The sequence below is a fragment of the Leptosomus discolor genome, chromosome 8 (genome assembly GCF_034619465.1).
Source record: "Leptosomus discolor isolate bLepDis1 chromosome 8, bLepDis1.hap2, whole genome shotgun sequence".
NCBI classification, from domain to species: Eukaryota; Metazoa; Chordata; class Aves; order Leptosomiformes; family Leptosomidae; genus Leptosomus; species Leptosomus discolor.
In genome coordinates this window covers 6871549-6890734 of record NC_141398.1, presented here as the reverse complement: position 1 = coordinate 6890734, position 19186 = coordinate 6871549, and positions in this window count along the sequence as shown.

The following is a 19186-nucleotide window of genomic DNA, read 5'->3' as shown; positions in this document are numbered from 1 at the left end:
TAAGACAGAATTCCTCTGTGTAGAATGAAACACTCACTAAGTTAAGAAATTGTCATTTATCATTTTTAGAAATCCCTAGGACATTTCAGTAGTGGCAGCCTGAGAAACCCCAGCATATGTAAGAGAAAAAAAAAAAAGAAGAAAGTAGATAGGCAGATTAATTATTGTGATAAATACTGAACCAGAAAAGGGGATGCTAGAGGTGGTGATTAGCTCCGGTCCTAGATTTTTTGCATCGGTGATCTTCTTCCTTTGCTTCCTATTGAACACCCATGGAAGCAGAGCACCCCCATTTTGACAGGTGTAGCACACACATTTTTAATTTTTCCCTCCCAAAGGTGGAAGGAAGAACAGACAGTGTGCTAACACAGAAGCCACTCCAAAGCATCGAAGCATCTGTCTCCAAAAAACACATAAATTATGTTCTGAATGTATATATGTGATACTTTATTATATTGTCACATTGATTCATGATTCAAAATTATTTGCCTTAAGACAATATCATTTAAATTGGAGCTGGTTGTTTTTCCTTCCCAACAGTGAAATCATCAGTAATGAGGAGAAGATGGAGTTTAACAGAACATTGTTATTGGTAATTCACTATCGAGGTCAATGGTAGTAAACCTCCATAGTGGGCTATACTGTGCCTCCTAATACCAAATCCTTTCTCTAGAAATGCGACGGAATACACATCATCTTCTGATAATACCAAACTCAGAGGGACTAGGGACACACTGGACAAAAATTTTGTAAAAGTAAACAAAAAATAGCATATATTTCAGTAAGAACAAAGCTGTATACCCCTGAAACCGAAACACAACAGACTTCCGGGAGACAGCACACATCTGCATTGCACACAGTGAAACAGTCCTTCCTTACCTTTGCTTGCTACTTTTTTGTGGCTCAATCTCATGTCATGACACTGACCTGTGTAGAGGAGTAACAAGGAATTAATGTTGTCATATTTCCTCCTGATTTGTTTCTACTTCTATTTGTGTCATCAGGACGCATTTTGGTGATTTATATCCATATCTAGAAGTAGGAGTGATTGTTATCATAATTATGTGTCCATTCCCTGAGGATCACTAAAATAAAATAAAAAATACAATCAGAAATATGGAACTCCATGGTCAAGTCTGCATAAAAGGCTTTATTTTGAAGTAAGCCACTTCCTTTTAAACGTTCAATGAGTGTTGCTGCAAGATGACGCCTATTTGGAGGAACATACTAAATATATCAAATATATATCATGAGACTAGTATAGTTGTAGATAGTTTATCAAACCCATTAATTAGAAATAGAAACAGAGAAAATGGGGGATAGGATTTTTCCTAATAATGAGAATCATCATTTGGGATTTATGAATGAATTGTAGAAGTAAAAATGATGAAAATGATAGCTGTATTTAATAAATTAAACAGTGCTACAATAATATCTACATAATTTTTAAAATATCAGGAAACCTGTGCCCTGTTGACATATTCCAAGAAAAAACAATATTAATTTCCCTTTCTTTTTATTAAATTTTTAGTTCTTGAACTGTGGACACATATCATTTTACTGTTTATCAAAGGTCACATGAAATTGTGTATGAAACTAAATGCATTGTACTGGTTTTAAATTTGCAATTAGAATGGTATGTTTAAATTGAAAAATAATATCTGAAGCACAAGATTAAATGCAGAAATGATAAACAGGTGAAAACTTGCTAAGAAAATTATTAAATTAGTATCAAATTGTATATTTCTTGACTATTGTAGAGCACTGTAAGTAAAATAATTGGTAAGGGTTCAATAAGTCCTCTCTTATGTATACCAATTGGGCAAATGGGAAGGGAAATTTCTAAAAAATGAGAAAAATCCAAAGAAAGCAGAAATAAAAAAAAATAATGAAAAGACAAGGTTGTGCAACTTTTTCTTACAGTGAAAGTGTGAAATGGTATTTTAAATCAGTAATAAAAAAATAATAAATTCGCATTACTACATTGCCATCACTGTATAGAAAAGGCCATTAAAGTACTGTAGTTCTGAAAATATCATTAAGAAGAGAGAAAATCCTCTAAGACTTCAATTGCAAATGTATTGGACCAGTAGCTCTTTCTGAGATCTGATGCTTACCATGTTATATCTGAAAGATACGTCCTGACCTCCAAGTCCTTTTTTTGAGGAACTCCATGACAACTCTGACAGCAGACCTATGTTCCACTCAAATGCAGGAAGTCTCACCAGGAATGTTTATTGGAAGCAGACTTGACTACAAATGCAAAAAATAATGCTACCATTCAACATTTTGATTCCAGCCCATCCAGAACAGTTGAGCCTCTCCCACTCTTGTGGGCATTTGGAGTAATATGAATTGCTGAGGAAGGAATGATGTATAAACTTACAAAGAAAACTGGTATCAGAACTTTGTAAAATTATCCATCTCCCACAGTAGCACTTCATGGTGATTTTATTCCATATCTGCAGTAGCCTAACCTCTGCATCATAACTGAGTTTAGTAGCCTTATGATTCAAATGAAAAAAAAAAAGGAATTTTGTGCTGTGATTGAAATTACTGTGCAAAAGAAAGAGGTGGCTCATGCTTGTTCTACTATTGCTACTTGCCTCAAATCCCTCAGATTTCAGTGTTACGAATTTGTTTCTTCTCTAAACTGTGAGGGATTGGTATAACAGCAGTGTGCATTTTCTACAGACTTTTTCAGGCTGCCCATCTCTTCTCTTACACCTTTCCCTTGCATGTTCCTTTCCAAATATTTTTCTTGACCTTTTGGCCTACAGCTTCTTGCCACAAACTTTGCAGAGAAAGACCTAGAGCTCTGGCTCCTGTTAACCATAGACATGATGTAATCCTGCCTACATTACTTCACTATTTTTTTCAGTATATGCATGTATATACATATACTGCTTAACTAGTCATCTGGGGAAGGATGTGAGATCATTTTGTAAGATTGGACCAGAATGGAATTTAAGGGTCGTTTTTATAAGTGAATGGGCGGCTGCAGTTAACTCCGTGTGAGGAACCAGTCCCCAGACATTTGTCTGAATTTCAAACCCTTGGGGTATAGTTTTAAGTATCTATGTATATGCATATTTATAATATTTAAAAGGATAAACCAACAAAATAAAATGAAAGCTAAGATGGTACAGGAGTACTCAGTCTTTGCAACCACTTCTAGGCTTCCAAATAAATCCATCAAGCCCATGGGCACCACAAATCTGCAGGGGACAGAAAGTTTGGATATTATTAACATAACCATTCATTCCAGAAACTGGTCTTGGCTGTTATAAACTCAAGCAGCAGGGTTAAACTTTCTAATTTGTGGATTTCAAAGAGAAATTCCAAAGTTTTACATGACATTCATTTTAAGGTTCCAAACAGGTGATAAGCCATAGTAGCAGCCTATTTAGCCAATTTTTATAGCTATGGTCTTTATTGCACTCCTGTTACTCACACGGTTGCAGTACATGAAGAAGGCCATTGGCTTAAACTTATTTCTCAAATGGAGGAAAGGAAGGTTGAGAAGCCACCATGCAATACAGTTACTATGGCTCTTCCCTGCTTCTAATCCCAATGATGCATGTGCTGAGAGCATTCATTTGTATAAGCAGTTCAGGCATTTGTCTAATGTCTGGACAAGTAATCCTGTAAGAATCCAAGTACCGTGCCTGTGATATAGCTCCTAGATATTCATTGGTTGCCAAGACACAGACCTTGTACCTCTGTATTTAGTCAAAACTCACCCAGAGAAATATAATTTCATTAAACACATACAGAAATTTTCTAGTTTTTGTGCAACCAGTTGGATTTTTGTTAGTGATAGAAATGCAGTAGTTCCTTTTCCATTCTTCAGTATCTCCTTTGCAGTCCAAGGGTCTATCAGGAAGACAGTGTTCCCTTCAGACATTTTTTGCCCTCTAGCAAGCCCTTCTGACATTTTTAGTGGAGCTATGAGATGCTTTAAATAAGGAGCTACAATAAGCTTATTACAAAGTAATTTTGACTTAACCAAAAATTACTTATGAGAAAACAAATAAATTTTTAACCCCAACACACCTAATATATTTATATATTACCACTGTTGTTGAAATTTCCAGCTGTTGTTAGCAAAAAAACCTCTACAGCTGAGTATGGGATTCACTATTTTTCCAAACCCTTGTATTAATTAGAAACTCTGTATAGCAAGTCTTAGGAGCCCTTCTTCTATCTTTTATTTAAATTTCCTCACAGACATATTTTCTTTACGATAATTCTCAAGAATGTCTTAGTGAGGATATTACATTTTACAAAAGCTATTTTAACATCAGCCTAGGCAGAAATGATACACTTTATTCAAGCAAATTAAAAGAAGAAAGCAGAAATTCGCAAGTAGTCTTAATTTCACTGCACTTTTAAGTAGGAACCTCAGGAGTAAACAAGTTGCTTCAGTAGAACTGGCCTAAATTGAAAAGGCTCCATATGCTAATTTTAGAGGTGCTCAAAGTAACCAGACATAATTTCAACAAGTCTATCATTAGCCCTGATTTGTTTCTCTTGGTTTCAACTGCCGCTATTAATTTCTCAGCCTGTCAACTTTTATATAAAACAAGTCTTGTCATAAGAAAATATATTTTCATTCTCATTTTTTCTCTGCATACATGGGGTTGTGGCTGTAAGGAGATTTTTTTTTTCCTTAAGTCCTCTGAATTCTGTTCTAGCATTCATTCAGGGAAGTGCCAGCTCCTCTTCTAGAAGCACATGACAGTTACAGAGTCAAAGCCTATTATTTTTAGTATAAACACCTTGGTTCTATATCTCTTAATCAACAGCATTTTAAAAGAAAATAAACCTTGAACAGATAAATTTATACAGCAATCCTGTCTCTGTGCCCTTTCCCACAAGGGTGAAACAAACCTTCTATACTTTATTCAGATCCAACCCACATCCTCTTATCCCCTCAGCTTTCTCTCATTTGTACATATCCTTCATACGCATATGGACATATGTATAAACTATTAACATGCTGTGTATTTTCTCTCTCAGCAAGCGTCAAGAAGCTGGAATTCTTTTTTACTGTTTAACTTACGTTCCTCATACTATGTTCTCTCTGTTCTAATTGTAATTTTCCTATATATTGAACAGAGAACATGCAAAGTTATTCCTGAAATTCCTGACAAGGATAAAAACGCTGTGCAAAAAAACCCCAACCAAAAACGTCAGGGAGCTTCTCTGGAAGCTTGCATAGAATGGACTGTGTTTCGAGAGCACAACTCAGGCTTACTAAGAAGTTCTTCTGCCACTGCTCTTTTGAGCTTTTAAGCTTCCTGCACTGTTCCATGAGATTATCTGTGAAGACATTGCTCTGCTGTACTTTACTCCTGTTTAATCATCTACAGACCATTTTTTCATATTTACTTTAAATTCTGCAAAATTTATCTTAACCTATCAACAGAAAAAAAGAGCTATAAAGGAAAATTAATGGGAAATTCAGAACCCACATAAATAAAATAAAGGAAATACAAAAATACAAGGTAAGACTGTTAAATGTGTTCACCTGTAGTCTGAAAAACCCTACTCATCCAATGGAAAAAATATGGAAAAAAATGTAATATTACCAAAGAAATCTGTGTTTACAAAGTTTAAATAAATAATCAACATAGAACATTCACTTTACAACCTCTCCTGTCTGTACCATCAATATATAAACTCAAGATTAAACTCCTTTGTAATACCTGTGTTCACAAAAAGATAAGCACTTCTTAGTATCAAAAGTAAATCCATGTACACATTTTAACATATTTGGATGTAACACAAAACAATTTTTAAGCAACTGCAATTATAATTATCATATATAACTATATAAATAACAGTTGATGCAAATTGTGTAATATTGGACATGTAAACTCTTGAGAAAGGGGAATTTTGAAAGACAGTCTAACCATGGATTCATGAAACTAAATGTGCCAGTTATCAGCATCAAGATCTTCACATCATCTTGGTGCAGTTCATTTCCATACAATAATCTTAAGAAAAAATGAGCCTAATTAGAGAAATAACTCTGTATCTTTAGCCTCCATATGGAATCAATGTTTAGCTCTCATAATATGTTTAAAATTTTGTTTGAATTCTTTTTTAATTGAGGATTTCTTTGGCTCCTAGAAAGGGAAAGGCAAAGGATTAAAATTTGGTGGATCCCATGTGTGTAATTTGTAAGGCTTAAACCAATACATAAAACATTCAAAAAAAAGTTTTGTAGATAGCTTGACCTTCACTGTATTGATTTCTATCATAACATTCTAAAACTTCTAAAGTATGACCTTTTCTTATTCAAGGACAGAAATATTTTTTAAACTGTCAGTGTTAGACATTGCAAAATAACATTAGACATTGCAAAATGATCTGCTCATCATTGCATTAACGTGGAACTGCAGAAGTGTATGAGGATAATGTTAACAATTTCATGTTATGTAAAGTGTATGCTGGGAATGTGGAAGAAACATGCATTTCTCATTGCTAGCTCCTGAAACATGGAAATAGTATAGTTGCATACAACTTAACATAATGATTTTCTGGCTTGTGTTCTGTAGGAGGAAGTATCTTCTACTGGATTTGGGAAAATGGTTAGAGCCATTCTGGAATGTTACTTGATGATCTAATCAAAGGGTAAATCTGTTCCTTTTAGAGTCCAAATTTTCTTTGACTTTCCTGACTACCTCCCCATGCTTCTGTGAGTTTATAAACAACACAGGCATTCACAAATAAGGTTACTTTTCTTCCATGAGGATTCCAAGTGATTGAAGTATTACATATGAAGAAACAGTTTCATAATTTAACCCTAGAACTTTCAAATATCCAAGTGCCTTCTCACATAGACATGACCTCCACTTCATGATCTCTACTTGTAGGTGTTTTTTTTAAATTCAGAGCAGTTATGTAATCTTAGTAACTATAATTCCCAGAGTATCTGTGGGCTAGATCTACAGGATCAACCCTTAAGCTTGCTAAGAGAAACTACTTTTTCTGAGGCTTCCTAGTGCATTGTGATTACTCTGCACTGGAGACTGTTACTGCTTGCTCCTGCAGTAGCACTTCTTGACGGTTACATTGTGTAGTCCTCTCATCACGGAAGGACTCAAAGAAGTTGTGGGATATTACAAAAAGCAGTTGGCAGCAGCTCCTTTCTTCCATGGCAGGCAGCTTGTGCCATAGCTGGGCGAAATAAAATGCCTTTGATTGTTTTAATATCTGGAAGAAGCTTCAATTCCTCCAGGAGCAAAGAAGAAATATTTACATTTATATTTGTGATTAGCAACTAGACTTTTCTCACTTTTCCTCTTTTGTCATTGATTAAGAACATGTGAATACAGGGGATCTAAAAGTTCGTCTCAAAGAGATTGGGTACAACAGTCCTAAAACTCAAAGCCCTTTCATTCCTACACTTCTTTCTGCCTGTGATTGAATGGGCCAAGACGAAGCATGAAGAAATCTTGGAGTAGCAGATTGAATAAGCATATATATATATATATATATATATGAAAAACATTGAGAAGTACAGGGGAAAGTGTCAAGGTGTGAATGTATGCATGGGTGCTAAAGAAGGTGAACTATTGTATTTGTTTTCTGAGTCTTTGCAACACTAACAATTACCTTTTCATTAAGAGACCTTTACACTTGGGTTTGAGGAAAGTAATACTCAGACCAGCTGTTAGGAAGCCTATGTTACATGGCTTTTGTATTTCACACTGTTTATGCAAATTGTTGTAAAATTATGAATTAATTTTAAAAGTTTAATCTCTAGAAAAAACAGAGGACTCTCAAATAAAGCTTACACAGACAACGTGAATGTTTACACAGACTCTGAATATTCAAAATCAGGCCTATAGCCTTTGATTTCTATCTCAGATAGGTGCTTCCAAGATGGTGTGAAAGGGGAGCTTCACTCAGGATCATAAGCAAAATAGCTTAACGTCCCTTTGCACTAGTTTGGAGTGGGCAGTATGCACCCTGGAGAAGAAAGAATGTCTTGGACAGAGAGTGTGTGTGTATGCATCTGAGTAAAGAGAGCAATGAGGATAAAAAACAATCTTTTTAGAAAGATTCTTTCTTTAGAAAGAACTCTTTCTCTATCATGAAAAAATAATAAAAGTTTTAAACGCTGAGGTTCAGGCTGACAAAATACTGAAAGGATCCGTTTGCCTTGGAATGAGAAGCAGTACTCCAAAGCTACTCCAAAAGGCAGTACTCCAAAGTGACAGTAACAGGAGACAGACTATCATGCGAATGGAGAAGGTATCCTTCCAAAAAAGATCCATTGGTTGGACTCAATAGAGCATTTCTGATGTACTTTGGTCTTTAAGAACAGACAAAAGTGATAGAAGGAAACATCCGTCTTGTAATTCTGGTTGTAGTTGCTAAGGAACTAGGTAATAATCTTTCTTGAGGACTGAAGCACCAGACATTTTCTTTCTCTTTTCTGTGAGGAATAGCTTGAAAAAACTTCCTTGGCCATTACCTAGTCTTATATATGATACTCATTAGAGAAGAGGTAAAAGAGCAATGCACATGAAAGAGTAACGGAGCTGAAGCGAGAACACAAAAATTAAATGGGAGGCTAACTTGAAGCACAGGCTCCTTGAGGACATGTGTGTCTTTAAGAGTCATAATGGCCACAGTGGGGATTAAAGTCCATGTTGTTAAAACCAAATCATATATTGCAAAACTCCAGCTCCAAAAACATCAGCCCTAAGCAAGACTAAGAGGTATGAAACAGTGTGAGATACCAACCTGTACTGAACCTGCAAGGAGCACCAGGCTGCAGGAAGAGAGTTTGCTAAAGGAATCAGTCTGTCTCCATATGCATGACTGGAAGGCAAATTGCAGTTACTCTACTTCTGTGAACAATTAATTTAACAAAGAGATGGGTTAGTTTTATGAATCATGGAAACCTCTCACCACTCATTCATTACTCTAACCAGTGTGTATTAAAAACCAGTTTCCACAAAACAGAACTTTGCCTACATTTTGAAAGTCAAAACAACAATTCATTCCTAAGATTGGAATAATTTGATTTGTAGTGACAAAGATTTTATGTCACTTTAGATTTATAAGTGAAACCAGCTGAATTAAATGAAATAAATTTGCAAGCGGAGCAACTCGAAGTAATCACTTCAGTGTGGCTCGGCATGGCCACAGTAGTCATCCTATGTGTTGAGTCTCATCAGGTCCATGGGGATGGACCCCTGTACAAAGACCTTTCAAAGTCAAATGGGCTCCAGATTCCACCTGAGCTGCTGATTTCTAGCCTAAGAGCCAAATCTCAGAGACACCAAAAATGAGGTTAATGTGAGAAGAGATAACCCCGTGTGTCTTAAAAGACAAAGGAGAGGATATTTACGTTTGGAAACTGGTAGCAAGGGCTGATGAGCACAAATCAGAGGGGCAGATAGATAAACAGCACTTACAAATCCCAATAAATTATGGAAGAGGCAAAGAAGTTTTTGGACAACTCGGATAAGGCATTCAAGCTCTAGCTGGCTATAAATAAGAGCAAACTACAGTTATGATCAATATGGTTTCTCTAAGAAGTTTCAAATGGCAGTGTGACAGTCTGTTTATCAAAAAAAAGGGATTGATTAACACTACCCCAGAAATCATTTATATTATGCTCCATTTTGCCTTTACAGTATTGCTTACAGTTAGTAATATATGGAAATTCTGGTTTACTTTAGACATTTAAAGGACAAATCACATGTTAAGGTTTAACTATTATCAAACATTTCACAAACGGGATGCCATATATACAAATCTATTTTAGTAATTTCATGTGACTCAGCTTCTCTGAAAAATATGTGCCCTATGACTGAAAAAACACAAAATTTGGAAAATAAGGTTTCTAAAACATATTTAGTTACACTAGTTGGAAACATCAAAAATACAGTTTTTAAAAGACATGCTGGAAAGCCACTACCATAAAGATTTGAGTCTGCCTAACTGGTAGGTCTAGACTCATTAAATGTCAAAATACTGTCTCTTATTTTCAGAACACAGAAATGTATATTTTTCATGTCACAGATGCCAGAGGTGAAAAGCAATTCAATTCCAAGCTGGCATGATATTAAAAAGAACTGCTGCAGAAATTTCAGGAACAACAAACCCACTTCAGGCCTAAGGGAAAGCCTGCAGAGAAGTGTCCTTACTAAAATTTAAAAAGAGAGCCTTTGAACTACAACATGGAAACAAATACGGACATTTTCTGTGAGCTCAAAAAAGAGAAAAGAAAGAGAATAGATTACTCCAAAACAGAAATAAGGTCCTGGCACCTCAGCAATAAAAAGCTCACAGGACCAAATATGTTTAGTCTCTTCCCTTCATGTTTAGCTTCAGTTTTGCCTAAGAAAATGTTATCCTTTCAGATCAATAAATCTTGGTAATGGCCTCTGCAGAAGTCAATTTCCACTTTATTCTATACAGTAGGGAACACAGTATGAGAGACTCAAAGATTTATAAAGCATATTGTGAGGTTGGGAAGAACCGCAGGTTAAGTGCAGATCTTGCCTCTTGAAACTTCAAAAGGCAGTGAAAGAGGAATGAGGGAAAATGAGGGCCAAAAGGAGATGCTGATCGAAAAGAGTAATTTAGGGTCTTCCTTCTTAAACAGAAGGTCAAAAGAGTCTAAAAGTGGTTCATTAGGAAAAGAGCCCTGAAGTGGGTTTAAAGCTGTAATAGTAACATTTTTTCTTTCTTTCTATTTTTTTAATAGGAATCTTTAAACACTGGGCAGTACCCCCAAGGCTTAGCAGTTACCAATAGGCTGAAGACCAACAACCAGCTATGTAATGACTTACCAACATGAAATAAGGGCTTCACAATCTGGCTTCGAATTAAATGGCACATGCCTACCTCCTCTGGTTTATCAGGGAGTTTCTAAGAAAATGAACAGCCTTACTAACATCAGCAGAGAAGTTCACAATACTGCCAATACAACTGTCAAACTGCAGTTTAAAACCAACCATCAAACTGAACCAACAGCACCAGACTAGCTGGGTGATATGAGTTCTGACATAAAAATCAAGCTCTAATATTATCCACCTCATCCTTCGTGACATTTTCATGCAAGATGGAAAAGGACACCACAGAACCACAGGGAAGTGTCGTCTTGTGTCCTCCTACGTATGGGGAGACTGGTCTTGTTGAGAGAGGATTAGCTCAAAGTAAAACTCTTTGTGCTTAAGCTCAGATGAACAACCATCCGTACAATTTTACTGCAGCCTGCCTGACCCAGTTCTGGCACGCTCGCACAGGCTGTGCAAATGGCATCCTCTCAGACACATCTGGAGCTTACTTCTGGGGCAGACCAGGGACAGTAAGCAGTATATACGAGGCCATGTGCTTTGGAGCAAGAAGAGAGTTTAGCCATGTAAATGGACAGTGTGCCACCCACACTCTGGATCAGAGAAAAGGTGCTGGACATTTTATTTGCAAGTATGGGTGAGCTGTAAGGAGTGAGGATAGCATCAGATGGGTCAGACAGAGTAGGAGCCTTCAGGCTTTAAACTGCGTGAAGGAGACCATCTCTCTTCAGAAGACCACACAGAGAGTACCCTCCTAAAATTGTCACCTTGGGTATCTGAAGATAGTTTTGTGGAGGTTTGCTGAAAAGGCAGCATGACAGAACTACACAGCTGAAGGCAGAGTCTTAGGTTTGTAGCTGGGCTGCTGCAGATTAAAATAAGAAATGCTAGATTAAATAAATGCTACATTAAATAAATGAACCCACCTGAATGTTAGCTCCTGTACTAAGTCTGAGGGTTAGTGAGGATGAGTAGTAGCGGTTGGCTCTTTGTTCCTGTTTCTGTGGACCATAATTTCCCACAAGCAGCAAGAGACCTTCTGAAAGGACAATGCAGTGATCTGCACAGCCTGCTGGGGTCCTGCATCTCCTCCCTCCCAACCCTACTGCACGTAAACCAGCTCAGAGCTAACAATGCAGGCAGCCTATGGGGTCGTAGAAGGTCAAATAGGAATGGAGAGAGAAGATTTTGTTGGCTTCCCAGGTAGTACCTGCTCTTGATTGTCCTGACATGTTGAAGAGAAATCATTAACTTATTTCATTAAACATGCTGTAAGACTTTCAGATTCACTGTGCAAGTATTGTTCACGTGAAGGAACAGCTGCGCACATGCATGGTCCTGTTAAATTACCGGTGAGTATGTTCGCATCTGTGCAAGCTTTATTCACATTATCAGGCTCTTTTAAGCTATATTTGCATAGAATATTCTGAAGAATGTCTTTGCAATTCCCCACAGGGAATACACACACTTTCATTTCTTGTTTGCAGACACACACAAAAGGCAGTGAAAGAAACAGTTTGCTGTGGGAGAAATTATTCTTTCGCTTTTTTTTTTAAATATAAAAGCACTTATCATATTACTTCTTACTAATCTCAAATGCTTATTGCCAAGACAAAGTTTTAATTGACATCCAAATTAATAAGATACATATTACCATAAAGGCACCATGAACCATTACTCCACAGAGCTGTTAACCAGGCTTCCTGATGTTTCTCCAGAAGTTTTGTGGACCATGCTTTATGCAGGCAGATCTTATAGGAAAGACTCCAAGTATCCTGATGGGGTGTCCAAGGCAGAGTATAGCAAAGCACTTATTTAGAAAAGAGAAAATGTCTTACTGTTAAGAAAGTAAAGACACTTAGGTCTCGCTTCATTTCTTTCTGTCACATGTAATAACAACCGTGATCAACCAACTAAATATCACTGACAAATTGTGGCAATTATTTTCCTGATTCACAGTTTGTGACAGGATTGTGTAAAAAATGTTAGCTAGAAAGTGAAGAGGAGAAGGTCTTTTAGAAACAATACTTCAAGGATTGTTCAATCAATTTCACTCAAAAAGCAAAAGTTTTTCCACCTTTTTTCCTAGAAGAGAAGCTTGGAAGACTGCTAGCACCTTTCAGAAAGTTATGAGCGTTTGGAAATAATGAGGCAAAAAAAAATAATCGCCCAGTGTGCAGTATGAATTCAACCCTTTTTTGTTAAAAATGTAGTTATAATAACAGTTTTCACCACTCATGAGATGTAACAACTCGCTTAACACTGAGCAGTGACGCAAGATAAGATATAAGGAAAAACCCAAAGTCAGTAACTGTTACTGATGTGCCACCATTATCAAGACTAGAGAAAGCCAGCGAAAGGATTCAATATAGAAGGACAAGGAAAAAAATAAAGAAAACAAAAGCTCTGGAAACCAATAAAAAAGTAGTTGAGAGAGACATAGAGACACTAAATGATGAAAACATGAATTAATCTATTAGCTTACACATTTAGACAACTAATAAAATTTTCTGAGGAGTAGGTCGTATCTCTCATATTTCCAGTCAGAAGTGGGACTCCACCTCAATCGAATTGATGTTGTTATGAAAGAAATATCTATGTTTATAATTTTGTTTAGAACTGTACCGAAGCACATGTTTATTTCTATACCATGTATAAGTCAGCAAGACTTAAGACCCGTTCCGTGGTATGAACTGAACTGTGCATTATGTTCAGAGCTGAAGTCAGTCTTTTTTTTTTTCCAAAGCTTGCAAACTATACAGAGAAAGATGAAGAAGGATAAAACATACAAAATAGAATGATCAATAAGATGGTGACTCATGTCAACTAGATATCATTTACCTCCACCAGAAAGGAAGAGGTATAATGAAGAGGTAACTAGTTAAACGGAACAGATTTAGACAGACAGAAAAAGTGATAAAAATAAAGAGGAAGATATGGAGGTGAGGTGAAGAAATTGTCAGACACTGAGTCTGAATAAGGGAGTAGGCAAAGAGACAAACAATACAAGGGAAGTTCTAGTCCAGACTGTGGTACACATTTTGAGTACTTAGGAAATTGATAAAACCCTTATACTTTCTGGGTGGCTTTTCCTTGATTATTTTTCCTCCTGAGTATTACAGAGGTGGGAAACATATGCTGTATGGATCCAACCACGTCCAGTGACAATATCTTCCCTGCACAGTGTAACACAGGAGAAAGCATAAGGAACAAGCCTCAGCTGGTCCTATTTTACCCTTCTCTGTATTCCGTGCTATACAGATAATTTTTAGGCCTTTCCACAACCTGTACAGATGTAAAAGGATTAAGGACTCTGGTTTTCCCTTTCATAGAACCATTTATAGGATGAATGCAGGGATGACCATGTGGCATTAGATAAAAAAATTATAAAGGGCATCATCATTAGAAAAATACCCTGTAACAGGGAAAGAATAGAGTTGGTGTGAGGAGAAGTGGGTTTCTGGCTCATTTTTGCCTACTTAATACCCCAAAGGGTAAGCAGGAGTACGCTTCACCTTTAAAAGGACTATAGCAAATTACACTCCCCACTCTACCTGAAGGGTTCCCCCAAGGAGGCATCGTATTTGGTTGCGATTCCCCTAGTGGAGTAACACAGGAACCTGCTTGCCTTCTCTATTGTGAGGCTGGTCACACCAGCACTAGCTTAACTTATATTTTTCTGTTGTGCTCCATTGTTCCACTATGTGAACTGTCTAGCCTCATCTGTGCTCCATCCCAATTCTGTACTACAAAAGAACACTAAAAATATAAATGAATTGTTCTGTAATCTGTATTTCTAAAGACCCTCTGAATTTTACTGAATGCAGAAATATTTAAACCATGCTGTACTTTATCTACCCTTTTCACTCACTTCCACTTTTCCAGCAAATGAGAGAAGTAAGCAGCAGTTTTATTTGACTGTAAAAAGCATAGTTTCTAGAAAGTCAAAAACAATGGAAACAAAGTCTACAAGTAATGAAAAGTACATATAAAATGTGTTCCAAAGAGTATCTACTGCTCACTATCACAGCAGTATTCCAGAAACAGCACAGAAGCCTGAACTGACCCATTTTCCCACAGTTTTAATTCATTAATGATCTCCTTTTCCTTCAAATTTGAAAATTAACTTCTTTCCTTTTCCCTTTGTGTTATGATGTCACACCACGAACTAGCTATGACAGAACATCAAGGAAATTAACAGATCACCTAATTCTGTGATCTTGACAGCAGTTTGAAGAATATTCTCATGAATCCTCTGTTTCTACTTAATATGCAATGGGGATTGTCCGACATTTTGTAAATGCTATCATCTTGACTTCCAGAATTCTCTTCAGTGGTAGTAAATCTATCCCCGAACAATCAACAATACAGCTGGTTTTCCATTTGCGTGTATACTCAAATGAAAAAGTTCAATCTGGATGGTTTTGCAATCACTTTGCAACGGGCTTTTTTTGGTTGGTTGGTTGGTTTTGGGTTTTTTTCCCCCCAAAGATGTATGGCCAGAGAAAAGTGAGGCAAGCAACTTAAAACAGTGTTTGTGCAAAACAACTAATTTTCTTTTTTGGGCTATTTGAACACTGTCTGCCACACTGAACATCACATGCTCATTCTTCCTTGCTCTAACTGCAAATCGCAACCTGCTTCAAACAGAAAAATAATATTGAGGAGCCCTATATTTAGTTGTCTTGTCATACAGTATATCAGCAGGAGCAGTTCCATCACTCAGCTGAAGCTCTGCCATTTCCTTGGTTGACATTATCTGGAGAAAGTCTTTTCTTGAGAGGTGCAGAATCTGAAAATGACTCTTTAGATATGATCCTGATGTCATAAGACTTCATTGAGGTGAAGTCACTGCTGGTTAATTATAAGACATGGATTGAAAAACTTACTGACTTTAGAGATGCCACACAGAAATAAGCTCCAAGTGAATCATTTGGAAATCATCGTTTCCAAAGAGTTTCAGCAAAACTTTCATTTTATTTTTATTTTCAGCTTATTTAAACAACGATAAAAGTCATGCACATATTTTCTGTCATCTTTAGAAAAAAAATATTGCACTTCCAGAAGCAGGATTTGGAACATCTACTGTCCCAGGAGAAGCATGTTCAGGAAAGTATGATTTTGCCTGGTTTCAGAGTCCATTGGTGATTGCCAGCACCCACAACAAACACTGGACAATACGCTTATCTGCTCAATTTGATGAAACCGAATCAATAGAAAATCCAAATTTAGGTGTCATAGTGTCTTAAGTAGAAGTGTCGTGCTACCCACACACGGCTCCCTCTTCTGACTGATGCTTTGGGAATGTGAGGCAGGCAAGCTCACTGGTCGATGTGGAAAGGTATGACCCTGCTGCCCCCATATTTTGAAACATGCCAGAAGCCTGTGTACAAACAGCACTCTTTTCCTCACTTCACAAATTTCAGCAGTTTAACAAGTCCCTGAAGCGAGGCAGAATGCAAAGCCTCATCCAAAGCATCACAACAAGAAGCTGGAAGCCCTCTGGAGATCTGCAGTCCGCCAGTGCCTCCACTCTGCTGATCTTGTCTAAGCTGTGCTGAATGAAGGTCAACCTTTCAATTAATGCCTATTCCACCGTAGCAAATTGCCTTTTTTAACTGAATTGATATGATATAGGGGACTTCTTTTTATTATTAAAAATTTAAAGGTTCCATCTTTATTCCCTTATCCAATGGCCTGCTTTAAAGCATTAGTGGAGAATACTAATAGGGCTACTTTCGCATGGGAGAGGCTGGTGTAAGAAAGAGTACCTATAATAAGGTTCAGCATGAGGCATAGGTAATCCCTAGGTACTTTGTGATATTTGATTTGATTTGTGGTCCTTTGCAAAAAAAGGGAAAACATGCTTGAACCTGATAAATGTCCTGTAAGAGAAACAAAAATGTCTACTGGCCAGAGAACAAAATTACTCCCAAAAGGATATTGTTCTTTAAGGAGGAGTATTTTCCATATCCAGCTTATTTCTAATAATAGGATGAGCTAGAGAAAGAGAAAGGTCAGATTTATATGACTCTTCAAGCTTCTATTTAGTCTCTAATAAAGCACTACAATAAAGTTTTATAAAGAACATATCACCTAAAATTTTGGGATCCTGAACTTGCTTGTCTACAGTTAAATTTTTGCTACGAACAGCACTGCATGCGTGTCTTACAACCACATTCTTCAAGGCTCAGACCAATATTGGCAGGGGATATCTTTAATAAAGACAGTAGGTAATGTTTTTCCTGTTCTGTTTGTCAAACCAGAGGGATATTTCTCATCAGCACAAACTTCGCTTAGCATCCAAGCTCTTGCAATGTGCTGATCTTGTGAAAGAAAAAGGGGGGGCAACAACTTGAAAATTCTTAGCATCATTGCTCTGTGGGATGTTTTTGTTCTCCATCCTTTCCTGTTTGGCTACAAGTACCTTGCAGTTTGTCAGTATTAAAACATTACGTTCCTGAAGAATAAATACTGATACATCTAATAACATAAATTAAGAATAAATACTGATACATCTAATAGCATAAATTCTTTTTTTTTTTTTTTTTTTTTCGTTTCCAAGACAAGCTTTCTTGTCCACAAGCACAAACAACTCTTGATTTTTTAATGTCTTTGCTGATATGGTCTTCAGTGCACTCATCATATAAGGATTCTAGGTTCTGCCTAAATGAGTTTCTCAGTTATTCAGATTTCCATTTAGGAAGCCATTGGCTGTGTCCTTCACATACAAAAAACCTCCCCACTATTTGCAGAAGTTTAAATTTACAGAGCGAAGATGGCACTAGCTGAATATCAGTGAGACTGACACAGCACAACAGAGACATCTCACATAGCATGTGAAGAGGACCCTGAAAGTGAGAAAACCTTACAAACGAAGGAAAGGTCTTAAAAGGCATCTTTATGATTTGCATAACTGGGCCATTTCGACTACCCATCATTTAAACTTTAAAGCAGGGAAACATCTAGATGTTTTAAGTGCATGAGTGTTATAACACAACTGGTGATGAGACAGCATATCCTAAAAGAATATAGGACTCAAGAAGCCAAAAGTGAGATGTCTAGTGTCCAGTCTGCCTCAGAAGTGAGATGTCTAGTGTCCAGTAGAAAGCCAGTCTTGCCACCCCTAGGGTAAGCCAGTATATTTTCCCCTTTTTGTGAGCTAAAATAGTAACAATATATATCACAAATTATTTTAACTAATGAATGTGTGTCTGTAGTAAAAGACTAAAAAAAAAAAGAGAAGTGCTTGAAAAATGACAACATAAAGACATCTTTCATATACTGGTGTTATGGCTTGAAGCCTTAAATGACTATGGGAAATGAAATGACTGCTTGTCTTATCCTGCTGGTGAAAGTGCCTGACAGAAGGACTTCATCACACACACCCACCACACACACTTATATAAATGCGCAGAGAAGGCTTGCACTAATCTTTCTTGTTATCGCCAGCACTGAAAACGCTACTCTTCCTTTTATTCTCTCGATATATACTGCAAGCAGCTCCGAGCTTTTCTCATTAACCTCTCTTTTCTATACTTATCAGCATCTTTTCCACATTGTTGGGGCCATTTTCCAAACAATTGTTTGAGGGGAGGGGAAAAGCCAAAGCAATAATGGGCTCAGGGTCACAATTGAAACTGCTCCGTATAATAAGCAAACCTGAAACAGTAAACTGAGAAAGAGAGAGGGAAGGAGAAGGAGAGAAAAGAAAATGCTGACTTGGGTCAGGGGTCAGCTCTCTGATCTCATTGTCAGCGCCTCTGCCTTTTGCGTTATGGAATTTGTCTTTCATTACCCTGTCTGCCACTCCTGTCAATACACCCTGAAAAGACTCCTCAATAGGAAATTGTAAAGTTCTGCTTGAGGTAACAGGGGGAACTGCCCGCTGAAGCCGCCTTGCGACTCACCGCCGTTTCCCGGGCCTCCGGTCTGGTGCCGATCTTTCCTCAGCATCGCCCAACAGAGCATCAACAGCGACTGCGAGGGAAGAGGGGTTACAGAGCCCCCGCCCCGGCACAAGAACACAGGCAGGGCGTCCCTGCTGCTTGAGGTAGTGTGTAACTTTAATATGTGAGCCCCTCGGGTGCTACAAAGGTGAACGACATGGGAACACTTATTAATAAATACAAATATAAAAAATTCATTTGTTTCACCAAGAAAAAGAACGTAATGCTCCTCTGAACCAGGGGATGGGGTAAAACGAAAGCTCTGAGTGTGATAACAGGAACTTTAGACATCATATACCATGAAGATACCTGATACTGCTTTATTCTCTCTAACTTCCTTCCTTTAACTAAGTGGGGATTTCCATCACAGTTAAGAGAGTTATAATCTCCCTGACGTTTGTACTACAC